Source organism: Nannobrachium achirus (genome assembly GCF_963921795.1).
Source record: "Nannobrachium achirus genome assembly, chromosome: 7".
Taxonomy (NCBI): Eukaryota; Metazoa; Chordata; class Actinopteri; order Myctophiformes; family Myctophidae; genus Nannobrachium; species Nannobrachium achirus.
Genome location: NC_137816.1, coordinates 4843607 through 4865805, shown reverse-complemented (window position 1 = coordinate 4865805; position 22199 = coordinate 4843607).

Sequence of the window (22199 nt, the reverse complement as noted above, 5' to 3'; positions counted from 1 at the left end):
TACCGCTTTGCGTGATTTTAGGGCACAATCTGTAGGAGCAGTGTCCAAAAATGTTTTTTGCAAAAATCTGCCTGATGGTGGCGCTAGAAGAGGGTCATGTGAGAAATCAGGGGCAGAGGTTGTGATTTGCCAATCATTGCGTGATTGTGACCGTCAGGTCGCAGTTACTATGAAAAGCTCCACCGGCTGTCAGTCTGTCACGTAACGTAACGTAACGTAATGTAACGTCACGTCACGTCACGTCACGTCACGTCACGTCACGTCACGTCACGTCACGTCACACTTTTGCCCTAGTCATATCTCTGCCACCGTTGGCCCGTTGGCCCTATCCATGCCAAACTTTAAACCCATACTCCTTTTATGGCAAATCACAACCTCCACTTCTCACATGGCCCTCTTTTAGCGCCACCATGAGGCCGATCTTTGCAAAACACATTATTTGACACTGCTCCTACAGATTTTGGCCCAAAATCTCACAAAGTGGTACACAGTATCGCTACAGTCAGGTCATCAACATGGATCTGTCCCATTTCCCATATTCCCTCCTGGCTACGATTGCCTTCTAAAGGCCAAAATCTGTGGGAGCAGTGTCCAAAAATGTGTTTTGCAAGAATCGGCCTCATGGTGGCGCTAGAAGGGGGCACATGAGAAATGAGGTGGGCGGAGGTTGTGGTTTGGCAGCCAAGGAGTGTGTGTGCAAAATTTGACTTGGATCAGGGCAACGGTGGTGGAGATATGAGTAGGGCAAAAGTGTGACGTGTGACGTGACAGACTTACAGACAGACAGACAGCCGGTGGAGGTTTTGATAGTAACTGCAACTTGACGGTCGCAACTAGAACTGCACTCTGTCGAGGTGCCAACTAGCTCCTCACGCCTCAGGCAAGCAGAGCGCGCCACGAGGTGCTGTGTGCTGCTGGCCTCATGTCCCTAATGTCTTCACCCGTTAATGAAGTCACCTACATACATACTGTACATTCCCAGAATCCCAGCTGTTTCAGGGCTATTCTTCAAAAAACCCAGTCGCCTTCATACATACCCAGCCCATTACAGTACGTAATAACAACACAAACAACAACCAAAATTTGCTTCACAGATAATAGAAACACATCAGACAACAAGCTTTTTCTGGGTCAAGGTAGGATGGCCGGGGGTCCGCTCTCCATTCAGACATTGACTTCTAATTGTCTGAGTGGCAACACTTCCATAGAGGTTAGGGTTAGGATCACTGGTCAAAACCAACTGACCAATAGCAATCACTGTGTGTGTGTGTGTGTGTGTGTGTGTGTGTGTGTGTGTGTGTGTGTGTGTGTGTGTGTGTGTGTGTGTGTGTGTGTGTGTGTGTGTGTGTGTGTGTGTGAGAGAGAGAGAGAGAGAGATAGAGAGAGAGAGAGAGAGAGAGAGAGAGAGAGCGAGAGAGAGAGAGAGAGAGAGAGAGAGATAGAGATTTTCAAGAATCCACAATGACAGACCAGTTTTGCCTTAGCTGTTGTCCTTTACCTGTATAAAATAATACATTATAACGGTTAACTGTACAAAGATAATACATTAGAACTCTTACCTGTTTAAAATAATAGATTATAAATGCTGTTAACTGGTGGGATAGTATAGAAGGAAGCTGGCACAGATAAATAAGTCACACCATGTGTTCTTTGGTGGCATGTGAAGAGGAAGAAACCACAGATAATTATGAAGTCAAGCTGTCATCGTGGGTTGATGAATTAATGTTGTTGTTGTATCCTGCTTGCTCCTGTTGGCTTGGACACACACACACACACACACACACACACACACACACACACACACACACACACACACACACACACACACACACACACACACACACACACACACACACACACACTTCTTACATTCAGGAAGTCTGTCTCTAACTCTAGTCGTCATAAATCTACCATGACAGCTGGGGTTCTTTTAAATTAAATAACTAATCTGATTGATGCACAGCCAAATGAGGAATGTCACTTAGTCACGTGACAAAGCGGTAGGTGAGAAATGTCATGTACTGCCACCTGGCAAATGATATCGTTTGGTCGCATGTGAACGGTAATAATTACTAGAGAATCTCCATGTATTTTCAGCTCTTTATAAATAGAAAATGCATATTTTATTTAACCAAATAGTATCACTTGTATCACATTTTAGGGCCTTCTAAATACAGTACTTTTCTAACAGACCTTGTTGGCAGGTATCAATACACTTTTAGGCCGACATGTTTGTGCCAGCGTGGGTGATTAGTTCTTCACCGCCTCGTCTTGATGATTTAAACATGAAATAAAGGGCTGCTATGCTCGATAACAGGCTCGACGACAAGCCCAAATGCTTATTGATACCAGGTTGCAACAAATGTGTTATCCAGTTTGTAATGGCTCGGGATTTGAGCCCCATCACTACCCATCTTTAAAAGTTGGCAGAACAAATCAAATAAATGCACCACATGAGTGGAGATTATAAGTGGGCATCCATCCACAGTTAGCTGGTTGTTGGAGGAAATATCCTCCGAGGAGGTCCACATGTCAATTTGGGGGTCCTTGATATAGAAAAGGTTTGAGTACCACTGAATGAGGGCATTGATACAACACAAACATGAATGGAAATACAATGCAGTTTCACCCCAACAGTGATGTACCATAGTGTAGTAAAGTATGAACTGAATAAAATGAGGAATGCAATGAATAATAAGTTGTTAATTAAGACCTGGAAAACATCTGTGTCACTTTACATTTTAACTCTTTTCCCGCCGGTTTGTTCTTTCTGCGGCAGAGTCTGTCTGGACAGATGAGGGGTGGCGCGGGTGTGTACCGTAGCAGAAGCTCCCGTAACGCTAGTCTCAAATCTTGAGCACACATAAACAATAATGGAGGTGGGATCACTTTTTTGGCCGTTTTCTATGCCTGGATCTAGTTTCTGTATTTCTATGCTCTACTACTGGTGCAACCGAGGGACAAACTTCAGCCTTGTGCATTGGAAAGGGAGCGCAGGAAAAGGGAGCGCAGGGAGTGTGAATCTTTGAATATATATTTCTTTATTTAACAATTGTAACTCAAATCTTTCTATCTCGGGGTCCCTGGAACAAAATATTTAGAGATGGGTGTTTGTGGTCAAATACATGTAATTTTAGGGGTCCTTGACATGAAATGGTTTGAGAAGCACTCATCCTAGAAACATACATTTTTCAGAAAACCGGTTTAGAAGACACTCGTAGAATCGTCCTCAGGTGGAGTAGAGTACTGAAGCGACGCACCATATTCTGAGTGTAGTAAAGTATGAACTGAATAAAATGAGGAATGCAATGAATAATATATGAGTTTAATTAATAAGTGGTTAATTAATCGAATGGATGGATGATCAGTTTGCTGTTCCCTGGTGTCAGAAGGGCCAACAGGAAAAGGTAGAATCTAAAACCTCCACCGGCTGTCTGTCCGTCACACGTCACGTCACACTTTTCCCCTACTCATATCTCCGCCACCGTTGCCCTTATTCATGCCAACCTTCGCAGACACACTCCTTGGCTGCCAAACCACAACCTCCACCCCTCGATTCCTGCAAAACACATTTTTGGACACTGCTCCTACAGAGTTTGCCCTAAAATCACGCAAAGTGGTACACAGTATATCTAAAGTCATGTCATCAACATGGATCTGTCCCATTTCCCATATTCCCTCCTGATAGGCTACCATTGCCTTCTAAAGTTTGTGTATGCGACCTGGCGGTCGCTTATCTCCCAATTAGGGAGTCTTACTGGTGTTTGTGCAGTAACAGTGTTAAACATCTCTATATTGTGACAGTAATCATTGCTATAGAGCAGGGGTCTTCAACAGGGGGTCCGCGACCCCTAGGGGGTCCGCGGAGGTACTGCAGGGGGTCCGCAAAATTATAGCTTAAAAATAAAAAATAAAAAAGATTTCAAAAAATGTTTTTTTTTTTTTTTTTTTTTTTTTACATTTATGTTAAAAAATAAATCATGATTCTATCCATTTTGAATAGCTTGAATGCATGATTACTATGCAATTGACAGATTGGTGATATTATTGACATTGGTTCTCAGTTAATAAGTAGTATGTTTAGAAATGGTAGTGGTACAGCCCACCCTGCTCGCTGTAACTTGTACATGTTTAAAATAAAAAAAATATGTCATAGCCCCGACCCCCACACCCTACGAGGTGGTAGGGGGTCCCTGCTCCATCTCCCCATCAGTTTGGGGGTCCCCGGCCTGAAAACGTTGAAGACCCCTGCTATAGAGTGTTTGTTCAGGAACAGTGTTAAATATCTCTATATTGTGACAGTAATTGCGACCGTCAGGTCGCATTTACTACCAAAACCTCCACCGGCTGTCTGTCTGTCAGTCAGTCAGTCTTTCCGTCATGTCACACTTTTCCCCAACTCATATCTCCGCCACCGGCTTGTTTGTGTATTGTATGACATCACGCCACATCATCAGCTGTGGACTCTGTGATGTCATCGTATCTCCATATATGGCCATCTCCGTATATGGAGATATAAGTCGTCCATGCCCAAGTATGGGCTGGTGAGGTCAGACTTTGTGTGATGCGTAATTATCTCCATATATGGAGATTCAAAATTCCAGGTGTAACTATGGCTGCCCGTATGACGTGAGAGGTGGAGGCCCTAAATCTCACTGCTTCATTACTTAGTCTACGCCATTCTGTTGCTCTGACTCTGCGCCTGTACAAATTCTCCTCTTCACTCTCCCACAAATTAGACACATCCTGCTCTCCTCTGTCTCTCTCTCTCTTTAACTCTCATTTTGGTTTCACAAACTTGCACAACTGCGAGCCATATTAATGTGAGACACTCTGTCACACCTTGCAAGTGTTTAACTTATGTCTTTGCTGTCTTCTTTGCTACATGTCACTGCACTGTCAAGCTGACTCTTCTACAATAAAGGCCATCTAAATGAATACGCCTGTCTGCTTTTTCATCACTCAGCCACTGTGCTCCCCACAACATAATCTGTGCTTGTCATATTTCAACACAACACCTATGTTACACATTTGCACCACCTACATAATGACATATCTCTGCCGACAGAAACACAACCATGTCACTGCTAAACCACACATTCTCTGGCCCAAACAATGCAATACATTTGCCACACACATCCCCCTACACTCAGGAACCAATGCCACTTACAGCCCTCTTTTACATGTGACCTGACGGTCGCTTACCTCCCGATTAGGGAGTCTTACTGGTCATAGTGTTCAGTAACAGTGTTAAATAGCTCTATATTGTGATAGTAATAATTGCTATAGAGTGTTTGTTCAGTAACAGGGTTAAACAGCTCTATATTGTGACAGTAATCATTGCTATAGAGTGTTTGTTCAGTAACAGTGTTAAATAGCTCTATATTGTGATAGTAATCATTGCTATATAGTGTTTGTTCAGTGTTAAATAGCTATATCTGTAGTTTAGTTACCTGCTATGAGAGGGATTCTGTAGTTTGGTTACCTGCTATGAGAGGGATTCTGGTGCCTGTAGTTTCCAGGACCACCTCCAGGGGGCAGTGTTTTGCCGTGGGTTCCCTCAGGATGACACAGACCTCGTCTCTCCGTCGTAGACAGTCCATCTTGTTGCCACGGTAACTGACGCCGTGGATGCACAGCTCAGACAGCTCGCTGGGGAGGATGGGAGAGAAGGCCAGGCAATGCTGCTGGACCCTGGCTGGGGGCAAACGTTACAAGGTACATACCGTACATTTACTATACAGTATAGTAAAGTATTTCTTTCTTTCTATTGTATGACAGATTTCATTTTGAAATCAAATTATTTCAAGTTTGATAACAAGTTTTACATCCAGACCCAAGGCATGGCCATGGGTTCAACCTTTGCACCAATTATGCAAACTTGTTCATGGGTCACTGGGAATCCAAGTTCATTCAGAACAGAACTGCCTCCTCCCTCCTAAATAAGGTGATTTTTTGGAAACGATACATTGACGACATATGGTATTTGTTGGTTCAGAAGGCGAACTGGTTGAGTTCAGGCAGTATATTAACAACACACATCCCACTCTGAAACTCTCAATGCAAAAAAAAAAAAAAAAAAAAAACAAGTACAATACTTGATCCCAAGCTATTAAAAATATCATTACCAAACATTGGAATATTTTGAAATGTGATCCTCATTTGAAAAATATAGCCAGCAATATATGTCACCACCAAGGTTTTGCTGTGCTAAATTTGGAAGTGTGGGCACGCACCGACGCACGCACGTGCACGTGCGCCAATGCGCGTGCATGCGCGCACGCGACGACGTGCGCCAATGTGCACGCGCATTGCGTGACGTTTTAAAACGGGTCTGCGCGCGCCGGCAGAAATAGACAGATAGATGCCTTAATTATCCCAAGGGGGGAAATCAGTTGCCCAGAGGCAGCAAAGCAGTATAAGGTTATTTACAAAGTTACAGAGAAGTAAGAAAAAGATAAAAGAAAAACAAGAACAGAGTACAGTAAAGAGCAAGGTAGGCTACATCAAGAAAGTGAACAAATAATATATAAATATATAGGCCTAGCCGCAAATTGCAACACTAGATTTTTTATAATCGGATGAATCTAGGGTTGCAATACCTCCCATAGGCAGCCAATGCATCAAAACAGTTTTTTGCTATCTGATTGTATTAAACAAATTCAAACTCACCAATATTGTGGCTCTATGGAAAGCTTGGAATTTACTCTTTCTATCTGCAAAGTGTTTGTTTCAGAAAAATCCACAGTAGACATGTTAGGAGCTACTTTCTATCCAAGAAAATTTGGTTCAGGTGATAATTTTTTCGAAGTCCTGGAGTTTGGAAGCGCTCATGGAAAATCGCTCAACGGTCCTGTGACCACCTGGTTCTAAATGTCACATTATGCAGGAGGCAGCGGGACATGGCGTTATAGAAGACGAGCGCTTCCGAAGTTCAACACTTAGAAAATAAACCATGTCTGCCCGGATTTCTTGACAGAAAATAAATCATAACAATTATACGGTGGATTTTTCCGAAACAAACACTTTGCAGATAGCAAGAGTAAATTCTAAGCTTTAATACAATCAGATAGCAAAATAAAGTGTTGATGCATTGTCTGCCTATGGGAGGTATTGCAACCCTAGATTCATCCGATTATAAAAAAATCTAGTGTTGCAATTTGCGGCTAGATTCATCCGATTATAAAAAATCTAGTGTTGCAATTTGCGGCTAATATAGGCCTATATAAATATATACAGTGTCCTTAAGCACAACTATCAAAATAGTACAGTGTCCAAATCAAAAGTGACCATAGCAGTCAATGCTAGTTAGTGCAACAAAATAAAAGAAATAGCCTTGATATAGACCAGTGGTTCTCATTCTCAACCAATAATTTGATGACCAGATCACCAGCTAAACCATGCAAAATAGCTGCACAACTGATATTTCCAATTCATTAATCCATTCTCAAATATTCTATTACCATCTGCTGTGTCAATCATGCTCATTTCAGCACGGCAGGCGAGCCTATTTCAACCAATTGCTGGGTCAGAACGACCTGTAATATAATATCAATATTTCCTATAGACTTTTCACAAGAGATATTTCACAATTCACACGGTTAATGCACAGCGGCATAACAGAACCGTTTTAGGCTTAATATAATAGTTTTAATATACCGGTAGGCATTATGTCTTACCTAACCAGCCCTCCAGTAAGAATAACACATGTTTATTTACTCACGTGTAGCAGCTGATGAGAAATAAGCAGGTGTCTGCATGTTTGACTGGAATAATACTCGGGTAGATAATCCAAGGTAACAAAAATTCACAACAAACAAACAAATTAACTGCTGCAGGCTACGAACCGCTTAAAGTTTGAAGAAGTAAACACAGACAGTGTAGTTGGTTGGTTGGTTGGTCAGTGACAATGAGTCTTATCCCATAGCCCGAAGGGGCAGTCAGCTTGGTGCTTGGTTGGTTGTTGGTTGTCATGGCGATATTACAACCAATCGGTGGACGATCTGCTCTGTACTTGCCTGGCTTCTGCACTCTGTCTGCGGTACAGTAGGTACTTGTCGTGCCCATGCATGCTGTGGTTCTATTTGGAGGTGGTTGGTTGTTGTCAGTGTTGACATCACGAGTTCACGGGTAATCACGACCAAGATTTTTTAAAGTTATATATATAATAATACAAAATAATAATAAAAAAAAACAAAAAAAAAAAAATATAAAAAAAAAAAAAAAAAAAAAAAAAACATTTTTACCCCCCAAATTTGTTTTCGGGGTGAGTGAGAAGTGTGGGCACGGCGTACCCCCGTGTGCCCCCCCCACTACATCCCTGGGAAGGAACATTAGAGACTCTGTGGTTACATCACTTTATAGATCACCAGGTACCAGCTCCAACTGGCTGAGGGAAGAGTTGTGTGGCATCCACCCATGTGGTAGATGCACTCACTCACTGCTCAAACACCTCAACCACTAAAGTTTTTTTTTATTTTTTTTAACACCCACACACAGGACAGGAATACAAAATTAAAAGCTTTATCAACTGTAATAACACCCATGTGTTATAAACCATGATATGTATCGCGGCATGTTCCAAATCAGACACAGAGAGACACCTTCCACTGCTAATCCTATAATTTTGTGGATCCTGCCGCTTGGTGTCTCATCTCTGCCCCCTTGTGGACAGATACATTTATTGCTGATCCTTCTGTCTCTGTCTCACATCAAATACCTGTCAGGTTATCAAATAGAATTCCTTCACATCACTTACATAATAATGATCGCACTGCTGTTGTCACTAATCACATTATATCTCCTCAGTCTTCTAGCAGTTTTCCTATCCCAAACTCTGACTCTCCACTCACTAAAGTCGGTTTTAAGACTAGAAAAGTTCTTGGAATAATTCATTTTAATATCAGAAGTCTCAAGTTGAACTATATTAAACTTTTGGTGCAACAGACCCATCCTGATATCTTGGTGCTGAGTGAAACTTGTCTCAAAAAGACTATTAAAGACTAATTTGTATAGCCCTCCCTGATTATAATCTTATAATCTGATTTAGATCTGACAGATTAAACAGGGCAGGTGGGGTTCTTGTTTTTTTAGGATTTGCCCAAGCAGTTCATCGGCAACGACTGTGGGATTTTCATGTTCATGGTAAGATGTCTTTGGGTGTGCTTGTATATGCTTAGTTCAGAAAAGTTAGTTTTTGGCATGCAAGTCTAGGTTTGCATACCTAGACCTGACAATGAACCAGTGGCTGTAAAGGTTTTTTTAATGTGACATTAATTGTTTAACTACTTTGAGCTGTCAACCGTGTTGCGATATCTACAGAGTTCGTTCACTACAGGCCGTTTGGTTTCCGCCTAAAGCGCGGAAACCACTAGAAGAAGCGGCGTCGCTCTGATTTGGTTCCCTCCGTTTGTTTCCCCAATCCCTATTAAAATGCTGGAGTAGCCTAGTGTAGTCTTGCCAGTCGCTAACAGTTGGACTAAAAGATGCATAATATACCAAACACATTTTTCAAAAGCAAAACTACTCCGCATCAAGGAGTTTATTAGGTAGCCCCTAAAAGTATGTCCTTGAGCACAGGGGAATTATTTTGGGTTAAAACTGAATCCGGTTTGATAGTTCGGGCAAATTGTAGTCCTTTGAGTACTACAACATGACGCAAAGTGGTTTCCTCTCCCGACCGGATCAAACCTCGAAAAGTGAAGTGATCCCAGACTATCTACAGAGTGCTTCTGCCCAGCTTTGAATTAATGCCATTTTCTTTAATCCTCTTGTTTCAGTACACACATTGCCTTGCAATAATTGCACCCTTTCTATTTAAGGAGGTGAGGTAACCTTATTTTCATAAACCGAATGCGTAGCAAATGCAGCATGGTTTTCGCTGTAGTGAAATATCCCACCGCTTCCACCTGTCTCATTTTAGGGGGACATGCCTTTGATACGAAGGTGGTGGTATGTCCGGCTCATGGAGCGCTTTGATACCGAGGGGTATGAGTGGTGTTTTGACATTAATAAGGGATACTTTTGGCACGTGCAAAATAATACTATATTATTTGATGTTGCGTCTTAACTAACTTCTAACCTCTCCTTAATTGAAAAGGGAAGGCAAAAGGTTTGCCCACTGGACATTGTGGACAAGCCAGGCAGTGGAGCTTCTTGCTGGAAGCCGGGAACCAATTTTCCGTGTGCCAAGAAGCAGTAGGGTGAGCAGAGAAATCCCCCAACACATCGCTGAAGCACAGAAGTGGAAAAGGGCAGCAGATGATCTCGTTGAAGTCATTAAGACGGGGAAGACCGATAAACGCCTCGAAGTAGGTTTGAAAATGCACTATCCATATATTTCTACTACCCACCAGTTGACGGTTTCAAGGACAAAGTGCTTTGAAATGCATTTATGTACACTAACCCATTTTCTGTGCACAGGCTGTCCTCACTGGTGAAGAGCCATCCAAGTGGTTGGAGAGGTTTATTGCAGACCCCAAATTCCAGGCTCCTTTTTATTTCCAGGATGATGAGCAGTCTGCCACATTGTGGACATACATGTCTTGTCTTTTTGACAACACCCCAAAAAAGTTCTGTGTCCCAAACAACATTGAGTTCTTCTTCAATGTGTTATATCCAGAGGTGAGTAGCTTAGTTTTATTTTATTTTATGTAAGTTATGCTGAAGCAATCGGATTGTGCTTGGCCACTTCAACATCCATCTGTACACACCCAAACGCATGGAGAGCATTCGGATTACAATCTGATCACCCAAAACTCATTTTAGTGCCAGGCCAAGCACAATCTGATTGCAGTCGATCACAGAAAGCGCATTTTACCGTAATGTCTGTAAAAATACCTTCTCAGCAACAGCACTGTCCAAACACAATAATGGATATGCCCCACATTGTTCAAGAGTTTCTCATCCAAGAATGATATCAATTAATGTCCTTCTGGTAAAAATCTCCAACCTCACTAAGGTCATGTCTTTTTTCTTTGTTTTGTTCTACCTGACAGGCCACGATATGTGCAATTGCACATAAATAGGGTGTTAACCTTGAGGATGCAGAGTGTCTGTTCATGGAAGGCCCACGCTTGGATCAAAGGTACAAGAAATACTACATATGACTTTCAATGAGACGCTTCATGTTTATCTTAAATGCATAATCCATAAAAGGTATATACTTCAGGAAAGCTTAGCTATGTATAGCAAGGTTTCTTTTAATTGTTTTGCATAGGATGTATATGTATTTATAAAGATCTGTATTTGAATTGAAATAGTATTACCAATTATTGGAACTGTCATGCCTGCACAACCAGTTTCTATTGTCATTTCACCTATTTATTATTTTCCTTCTCCCTCTTATCAGTGAGGTGGACAATTTCATGGATGGGGTAGGGAAACGGCTCCTGCAGGAAGGGAATCCCACAGTGAAGCGCCCGAAGATGAAATGACCTTCCCATCACCCTCTTTCACCGTGCCAACACACACACACACACACACACACACACACACACACACACACACACACACACACACACACACACACACACACACACACTCTCTTCACCCGTCACAGCCTCTCGAGGTGCTTGACCCACCCCATCATGTGACAATAAAGATTATTGTACAGTGAAAATGTTTATTGGTCCAATGTTGTCCACACATTCATGAAACTAACTCTCAGCATTGAGATTCTTTTATAGGGGGGTGACCATACGTCTATTACAAAAATACGTTTTCTATAGTCCTGAGAGTATGAAAATAAACTGTTGCAAAGTGTTGAGCAATAAGTGTGATTGGCAATGAAAGTACTAAAGGAATGAGTTGGGTATACTTTGGGCTTTACACTTTTCTGTTCGACGCATTCAATACTAACCTGACTTTCGCCAGATGGTTTGCAGCATTGCGTATGCCTGCATAACGCTCTGCTTTACCATCTGGGCTCGGTCCAGCACAACCGATGTAAGGGGCGGGCCATTTTTTCAAATTCTAAAGCAGGTGATTGGATATGGCCGTGCCAACTCCAACCACTCATATTGGCCTGTCTGCATGACGTTGCACCCAGAATCCGCCTCCTGGGTTTCCACGTGGTCTGCAATCAGACTCTATTGGCTCAGAGCTGCTCAGAGCCCGCCCATAGCTGCCGCTGATTGGTCCGGCCCGGGACTTTACGAGTGTTATCAACTGTGCTGGATCGAGCCCAGATGGTAAAGCAATGCATAAGCAATGCTGCCACCATCTGGCGAAAGTCAGGTTAATTCAATACTGTAACAGCACCATTTTAACTTCTGACCTTGGAGGATTTTTCAGAATATTGTCAGAAGGTATAAAATACATGGTGTTTTGGAGGTACAAGCATGGCTATCATTCCCATTTTGTTATTTTTGGAACAGAATTATGATATGACAGGCAGGCTCTGCATATTCACAACCAATTTTATGTACTAAGTAGTTCAGACAATTATCTGTCTGGAGGTAGACGTGCTAAATGAGCTCCCAGCTAAGAATGAATCTGATTATTACACGAATAGCCTAGTTATGAGCACTCATGATGTATTTTTTTTTTCTTGAGTTAAACACTTCTGAACTGCAACTACTGACTAGATAAGTGAGAATGTACTTGCTTTGAATGTACCAAAAACCACAGTATGTAGCAAAAACCAGACACATTAGCTTGGTGTCACACTTGATGGATAGTTAACATGGGAGAAACATTGAAAATATTGTTAAAAAAAAAAAAAGAAGAAAAAATGGGTAGAAGAATATCAAATTAAAAGTTGTTGCTTGTTTTTTTACCCCAGCTTCTATAGTGCTAACACAGGCACTGGTTCTATCTCACCTTGATTACTGCTCTACTATATGGTCGGGCACAGACAAAAAACATCAGTCTAAGCTTCAAATACCTCAGAGGCAGAGTCCTGAGAGCTTGCATGCCAGTCTCATGGCTCAGAGTAAAGGAGAGGGTGGTATGCAATTTAATGAGTTTCTTTTGGCATATTTGTCATGATAGTAAACAACTATTTTGTCTGTACTCTACTCACAAACACATGTGTGAGATCAATCAGATCAACATATCACGATAACAGTCGATACCAGGGGTCACATTGTTAAAACCCCAGAACAGATATGTAATGTATATGACAACTAGAAAAGAAAATTTCTACGAAATTTTAAGTGTGCCTGCAGCTCGCTAAGTGTGTGCAACCACCCACAGCCATTTCGACTAATTAGTGGCGTTTTGGCGCATTTTTGGCCGTTATCACGGGTCGCACTTTAACGACAGTTTTTTTCGCAAAAATTGTTTTGTGAGAAAAAAAGTTTTGTGAGAAAAAAAACGTCTTTTGAGAAAAAGAAAAATTTGAGAAAAAAAAAATTTGAGAAAAAAAAATTTGAGAAAAAAAAATTTGAGAAAAAACAATTTTTGAGAAAAAAAAATTTTTGCGAAAAAAAAAAATTGAGAAAAAAAAATTTGGGGAAAAAAAAAATTTGAGAAAAAAAAAATTTTGAGAAAAAAAAAATTTGAGAAAAAAAAATTTGAGAAAAAAAATTTTTTGAGAAAAAAAAAATCTGAGAAAAAAAAATTGAGAAAAAAAATTTTGAGAAAAAAAAAATTTTGAGAAAAAAAAAAAATGAGAAAAAAAAATTAGAGAAACAATTTTTTGAGAAAAAAAAATTTGAGAAAAAAAATTTGAGAAAAAGAAATTTTGAGAAAAAAAAATTTGAGAAAAAAAAAATATATGACACCAGCCGCGAGTCTGTACGACAAACGGTTCATGAGTTATAGAGGCACTTCCTGTTTGGCAAAGGTCTTCCTGTTACAGAGGGGGCGGGGCTTAATCAATTACAGCTCATCCCTATTGGCCGGAAAAAGACCAAAGTTGTGTGTGCATTTTAAAGTTTAAATCACGTTGCTAGGCAAAAGTATGGCAGAGTTATGTGGCGCCAAAGTTTCTGTTTTTTTTTCGGAGTCCCCCATTCTAAGTCAATGGGGTTTTTGGGCGTCGTTTTTTGCGAATTACGTCGCAATGGTAACGCGGATCGGAAAGAAAAGTAATAGCACACCATTCCCGGCCGAGCCGCACGTTTTGATGTATATATTGCGGTGGTGGCGTAAATCGTGCGGCAGTTATTACGGCTCCAAATTTGTGGGATCATTATTAACTAGAAAAATATTGTTCCTTCGAAACAATTGTGGGCTCGCTTCAAGCCAGAAAACAATGGCTATAAAAGCACAAAATGTCAAGATCGCAGGCATTGCTCTCTTTGACGTTACTGACGTCAAAGATTGGTCCATTTTGTTCCAAAAATGTGTTGTGCAAAGGTTGACCCGCTGGTGGCGCTATAACAGGCCAATGTGAGAAGGTTGGTATCTGTTCCTTGACCTATTGGGAATGTGCTTGCAAGATTTCACGCACATCCCAGGCTGTGTTCATGATTTGAGGTGTTTTTGGCTTTGGACACTTTATCGCTGCTTGCAGCTATATTTATTATTATTATTTTATAATTTTTTTGTGTGCACTTCATAGGCATGTTAGATAAAGGTCCTTAGATTGCGTGTAGAATGTTTCATGCAAATTGCAAAAAAAATCCTAGAATAAAAACGGGTTTAAGCGTTTTACAAACTGCTCAAAATTATATAGCGCCCCCCTTTGGCCATTTGGGGTAAGATTGGTTTCAGTGATATTTGAACTAACCCTCTACACTATTTTGTCATGAAAATGTGACTTTGCATGTATGTTTTAGAGGCAGAAGAATAATTTGCATAAAAATGCAATATTGTTTGAATTATTTAAAAAAGCATGTTTCAATGTTAAAGAAATCCGATCTGACAGATCTTTAGATATCGGTCCAAAGTTCACGTAAAAAAAGTTTTGTGCACGTGACGCGAAAATTCCAGAATAAAAGCGGGTTTACGCGTTTTACAAACTGCTCAAAATGGCGGAAAATTAAAGGGCGGAGCTTACTTAACAACGACACAGATGTCTTCCGCTTGAGTCAAAGCACGCGTGTAACAAGTTGCATGTCTTCAAACGAAACGAGTCAAGACTTATGTCCGTTTGAAGTTTGAATTTTCAAACGCTTCGTATAGCGCCCCCCTTTGGCCAATTGGAATAAGATTGGTTTCAGGGATATTTGGACTAACCCTCTACATGTTTGCCAAATGCCATGAAAGTAACACTTTGCATGTTTGATTTAGAGGCAGAATAATAATTTGCATAAAACCGCAATATGAATTGAATTATTAAAAATTAATGGTTTAACGTACAAACTTCTCACCACATAGACTGTATAGGTATTGGTCCAAAGTCCATGTGAAAAAAGTTTTGTGCGCTTAACTCAAAAATCCCAGGAGGAGATAGATTTTTACTGTATTTCATATAATTCAAAATTGTGGGAGACCTAAAGGTCAGAGGTCAAAAGTCAGAGGGTAAAAGTTGTTCGGCATGAGGAGACGCATACGTGTATACAGGTTTCATGGCTGTATGTATAACACAGCATGAGCTATACCTGTTCAAAGATCGTACTTTCGAAGGCTTCCTACAGCGCCACCATTTGGCCGATTGCTGTAAAAAGTAATAGCACACTTCCCCACTGTAAGCTGAACACATTGATATTTTCATTTTCATTTTCTCACTAAGTATGTAGGAGTAGAAAGGAACCGAAAATCCCGTCTACTTACTAGATAAATAAATAAATAAATAATGACAATATCTAAAGTGTGCTCGCCAGGTACTGGCGAGCCCACAATTAAGTATGGGGGAGTACAATAAGTGTTTTGCCATTGCATGGCAGGCACACTTAATTACACTATGGAACACTACCAACTATGAGCAATGTCAATGCAGTTTTAAGAAACGTGTCAAGTTATTAGTAAGACTGTAGGCCTACTTGTTTTATTGTGCTGTGTTGTGTAGTGTTATACTGTGTGTGTGATTGCGACCATAGGTCGCTATACTTAGGCCTGGTATGAAAACCTCCAGCTCATGTCTGTCTGTCTGTCTGTCTGTCTGTCTGTCTGTCTGAGTCACTCTTCTGCCATCACAATGACACCTCATCCCAGCTCAGCAGAAGGATACAGCTGACCTGTTCAACATCACAATGATGTTGCAAATTAATTCCGTCCATGTCCCTTTCATGCCCATATATGAGATCCCTGATGTCATCAATATTATGCCCAAGATGCTACTTTTGGGGTCCGATTGAATAAAGAATAAATACACATAATTCACAACCCATTATAATTATCATTTCATAATTACTTTGGTGAAGTATTACAGTAACCTTATAGTGACATATTGATGGAACATAATGCATTTTAAGAGTTATTATAAATCAATATAAAATGATAGTAATGTCTTACAACTATGACAATGTATAAGGATACACAGAAAGTGTCATTATTAAGGGTCTATAACACATTATGGTTTATTGCGACCAAAGGTTGCAGTTTACCATGAGAAATGTCACAGCTTGTCTCCATCTGTGTGTGTGTGTGTGTGTGTGTGTGTGTGTGTGTGTGTGTGTGTGTGTGTGTGTGTGTGTGTGCATTTAATGCTTTATAATGTGTGATTTGATTAAATAATACAGTGCATTTATACAGCCTATTTTCAGAGTTGCGTGAGCTTTTATCATTATAGAGTTGCATGAGCTTAAATAACATAGTTGCGTGAGTTTTTATTAATAGTAATTTGTGTATCCCATCCCCCGTAGCGCAGCCCCCTCCACTCCCGGGGAGGAGGAGAAGAGACACACAGACAGCCTCAGTCTGGAGAAATGCTGATAAACACAGCGTTTCCATTTCATCAATATAGAGGCTATATCCTTCTTCAGAGCTCTCAGCTGTGTGTGTGTGTGTGTGTGTATGTATGTGTGTGTGTGTGTGTGTGTGTGTGTGTGTGTGTGTGTGTGTGTGTGTGTGTGTGCGTGCGTGTGTGCGTGTGTGTCAGTGTGTGTGGCCGTGCGATGCGACGCAAGCGAGCGTGTGAGAACAGAGCTAGCGGGGGCTACGGGCAGCGGGGGGAAGTGAACTGTACCGTCATGAAACTGTACCTTTTCCTATGCAAACTTCTAATAAAGTCTTCAATCAACCAATCAAAGTTGGCAAGCCCCCTGCATGTATAGCCCCGCTGCCCGGCGACGAGGCAACATCCCCTCTCGGTGAAACATTGTGTTTTCCATTTCAACAATTAACATAAACAAGCATATTCACATGAACAATGGGGAAGTAACAACCTATTTTGGGGGGAAATATACTTTTTATATGAACAGATTTATATATACATTTGTGTCTTTAGCTTTAGCTTTAGTGCTAGCCCAGTAGCCCTTTGGGAGCAGAGAAGTTGCTTTCTGAGGGCTGCGAGAGCAACCCTGCGGGCGATGGGAAGAGAATGTACATTGTACAGACATACAGTAAGTAACAGGCAATTAATTAATTTGAATGCCTTATCATGCATCCCACAATGACAAGTGTGACAATGACAATGACAACAAATATTAACTTGTTTTTAAGATGATTTCTTAAAGTGACAGTAACCCTTTAGATGACAGTCCTACTTTAATATTAAGTCCATAATATAGCTGCAAGCAGCGATAAAGTGGCCAAGGCAGAAAAAGTAGGAAAGCAAAAAAAGCATCAAGGGAAAGCAAAGAAGAAATCAAAGAAAAACTAGAAGCAGTGTTCTTCCGAACAGGTCTCCGGCAGGTGTTTTTTTTTTTTGCCTAGTGGTGACTCTATAAAAGGCCAAAGTGAAAAGGGTACCATGTGTTCTTGGGCCTTTCACGGCAATCGGACGCTGAATGTATTGACAGGAGCCAGAAGAAGTGATCATATCACTCCTTCTCTGGCATCTCTACACTGGCTCCCGGTTAAATACAGAATTGAATTTAAAATTCTCCTCCTCACATACAAAGCATATCACGGTCTGACACCGCAGTACCTCGAAGAGCTCATTGAGCCTCGCAGTACTGCTAGACCAGTGCGTCCGCAATATGAAAACATGCTTGTCGTTCCTAAAAAAATACCCAAGGCCAGAACAGGAGCCAGAGCATTTAAGTATCAGGCACCTCAGTTGTGGAACCTCCTCCCCGTCTCTGTCCGCACGGCAGACACACTTTGTGTTTTTAAGAGTAGATTAAAAACCTTTCTCTATGATAAAGCCTATAATTAGGTTTGTTCGTTCGCTCGTTCGTTCGTTGCCTCGTCCGTCCGTCCGTCCGTCCGTCCGTCCGTTCGTTCGATCGATGGGCTAGATTACTGTCTGGGTGCATGTTGGGCTGCACAGTCACTCCTAATCCCAACCTACAAAGTTACTGGGTTGGGCTGAATAATGGGTCAGAGGGGAGGGGGAACCCTCCTTCCTCTCTTCCCCTTTTGGTTGTGTGGGTTTGTGTCACATCGGTGCAATTGTAACTAGCACTGTGCCTGCCACTATAAGGCCTGCCACTAATTCGAACTCCGGGGATCATCCCCGGAGTTTCTTTTCTGTCTCCCACTCCACAGTTCCAGTTCCTGGAAACTCGACAACCTAAAAACCTAAAACTCGACAACTCAGCTGCTGGGATTCCTACTAAAACTCGACTACTCAGCTGCAGACCAAGAGTGTGACTCCGGACCGGGCCTCCATGAAGCACGCCTGTGGACCTGCCTGGATCTCCCTGTGTCTATCTCTTGCTCTCTCTTTGTTCCTTACTGTCCCCCCGACTCGGTCGAGGCAGCACGGCTGTTTACCCCAGATTCAGGATCTGCCTGACGTTTCCTCCTCCTTAAGAGGGGGTTTTTCGTTACCATTGTCGCAAATTGCTTGCTCAGGGTGGGGGCCTTAGACCTGTGAGGTATCCGCTTGGGATCTCTCGAGGGGGTACCTCACAGGTACAGGTTCTGCTCGGGTTCTCTCTCTCCTCCCCCCCACCCCCCCTACCCTTACCTCCCCTTCCCCTCCCCTTCCCCTCCCCCTACACACGCATTTGCATGCAGCGCCTGTGTGTGTGTGTGTGTGCGTTCGTTCGTTCGTTGCTTCGTTCGTTCTTGTACATACGCATGCAGGACCTGTGTATGTGTGTGCGTGTGCCCCTTGTTTGTCTTTCCCTTGTCTCTCCCTTGTCTCTCCCTTGTTTCTCCCTCTCTCTCATAATAATAATAATAATAATAAAGCTTTATTTGTATAGCACCTTTCATGACATGAAATGCAGCTCAAAGTGCTTTACAGAGCAGAAAATGAAGCACAGTTACTTAACAGAAAAAATAAAATACACATGAATACAATAAAGCAGAACAATAAAAACATAAAACATTGAAGAACAATTTCAGAACAGTGTGGACGTCAATAGCATCAAAGAGATAAAAAAAATAATTCAGCTAAAAGCAAGAGTAAAGAAATAGGTCTTGAGCTGTGCTTTAAAGCTATCCACAGAGGCTGCCTGTCTTAGGTGTAGTGGGAGTTTATTCCAAACTGTCGGTCCGTAGAAGCAGAAAGCTGCTTCACCATATTTTTTATATTTCATTTTAGGCACATCGAGTAGGTCAGCACTAGAAGACCTGAGTGGGCGGTTTGGAACGTATCTATGCAGGCAGTCATAGAGGTACGAAGGTGCCAGACCATTTAGAGCTTTATAAACAAGTAAAATAATTTTAAAATCAATCCTAAAAACAACCGGGAGCCAGTGTAGCGACGCTAAGACTGGAGTAATATGTTCTCTCATCTTAGCTTTAGTTAAAACTCTGGCTGCCGCATTTTGAACAAGTTGCAAACTGTCAGTTGTTTTCTTTGGCAGACCAGAGAGAAGTGCGTTGCAGTAATCAAGCCGAGAGAAAACAAAAGCGTGGATCAGCGTTTTTGCATCGTCCAATGTTAGATAGGCTCTAATTCGCGCAATATTTCTAAGGTGAAAGAAGGCAATCTTGGTGACATGATTAATGTGTGTATTAAAATTCAATTCAGCGTCAATGATCACTCCCAGGTTCTTTACAGAAGTGTTACTTTCTTTAGACAGGTTACCAAGTCTACTTATTATTGATTCTCTCTGCGCAGTAGAACCAATTATGAGAACTTCTGTCTTGTCCTCATTTAGTTTGAGAAAGTTCTCACTCATCCAGCATTTTATGCTAGACACACACGTCAGCAATGGGTCTAGAGCACAGGGGTCGTCCGGAGCTACCGAAAGGTACAGCTGGGTGTCATCAGCATAGAAATGGAAATTCACACCGTGAGCGGAAATAAGTTCTCCCAGCGGCAGTATATAGAGGGAGAATAATAAAGGACCAAGAATTGAGCCCTGTGGAATACCAGAGCAGATGTTGTGTTTGTTTGACTCAAAGTCAGCTAGATTAACAAAGTAGCTTCTGCCTGTTAGGTAGGAGTAAAACCAGGACAAAGCTGTGCCTGACAGCCCTACCCAGTGTTCAAGACGTTGTATTAGAATTGTATGGTCAATTGTGTCAAAAGCCGCCGTTTGATCCAGCAGTAGGAGAACGGATACATTTTTGTTATCAGCAGACACCCTAAGATCATTAATTACTTTTAAAAGTGCAGTTTCTGTGCTGTGTCCTTTCCTGAAGCCGGATTGGAATTTGTTGTGCACCTTATTGTTCTGCAGAAATACATCCAATTGATGAAAGATAATTTTTTCTAGGACCTTGCCCAGAAAAGGCAAATTGGAAATGGGTCTATAATTACACAGCATGGACGGGTCGAGGTTGTGTTTCTTGAGTAAGGGCTTGAGTAAGAACTCATGGCTCTTTAGCCTTTGTAAAGTGTCTTGAGATAACTTGTTATGATTTGACACTTTAATAAAATTGAATTGAATTGAATTGAATTGAATTGAATTGAATTGAATTGAATGCAGGATTTGAGGCATTGTGTTCCAAAAATGTGTTTTGCAAAAATTGATACACTGGTGGCGCTATAACAGGCCAATGTGAGAAGGGTGGCATCTGTTCCTTGGCCTAGTGGGAATGTGTGTGCAAAATCTCACACACATAGCAGGCTGCAGTTCATGATTTGAGACATTTTGTTCAAAAAGGAGCAATCCTGCAAACCTTGGAATTCAATGTTAGCCAATTAGATAAAATATGATATCGGACAAATCCGTAATGATTACATCACTGTAGAGATTCTGTGTACTGATTTGTGTGATTTTCGGATGACATCTGAAGGAGTAATATCGAAGAATGTGTTTTACATACTGTAAGTCGGCCTTCTGGTGGCGCTATAAATGGCAGATGTGAAAAATGCAGGGCAGAGGTTTTTTCCTTGGCCTCTGGGAAGTGTGCATACAAAGTTTTACACTAATCGGTGCTTATAGGTAAAAGCACAAATTGGCCTCTACACAACATGTATGCAAAAGACATGTAACAGACATAAAATACTGTGATACTATTCACCTGGACAGTTTATGATGCTGTATATAGTAAGCCTTGCCGAGCCATGAGGCCCATATGACTCGGCCGAGCCTTGAGGCTCATAGGGCAGGAGCCTATCTCCTGTTTCTGTAGCATGAGGTAGCTTGATGTACAAGTACACCCCCTTGACATGACACTAGCATGTCGCAGGGACTTACCCCCAATCCAACCCTTGATGCTGAGTGCCAAGCAGGGAGGCAATGGGTCCCATTTTTTAGAGGCTAACATACCAGTAAGACTCCCTAATCGGGAGATAAGCGACCGTAGGTGGCTTATCTCCACAAATAGGGCAAAAATTTGTTTTTCCCAAATCTTCCTGATCCATGTTGATGACATGAGTGTAGACATGCTGTGTAGTGATATTCGTGATTTTAGGGCCAAAACTGTAGGAGCAGTGTCCAAAAATGTGTTTTAAAAATCGGCCTGAAGGTGGCGCTAGAATAGGGCCATGTGAGAAATGAGGGGTGGGGTCTCCGCGTTGCCTTGGCGGACGAATAGGTACCGGGCCCGGCTCTCTCGGACGCTCCTAGCCCGAGGTACGGCATTTTATGTGCGCTGCAGTGGCAGGGGGTCCTCCACTGGGGGCGCCACCACTTTTGCATCCGTTCTGGAGCACCAGGAGTCGGTGGTCCCCGGGAATTCCCCGTGAGCAGCCCCGTTGGGGTGGTCATTTGGTCATTTTTGCACATTTGGTCATTTTTGACATCTGGGGGTCCCCCAGGGACCTGGGGGTCCTGGGGGTCCCTGGGGCTCCGGGGGTCCTTGGAGGTTGTAGTTTGGCAGGCAAGGAGTGTGTGTGTAAAATCTGGCATGGATCG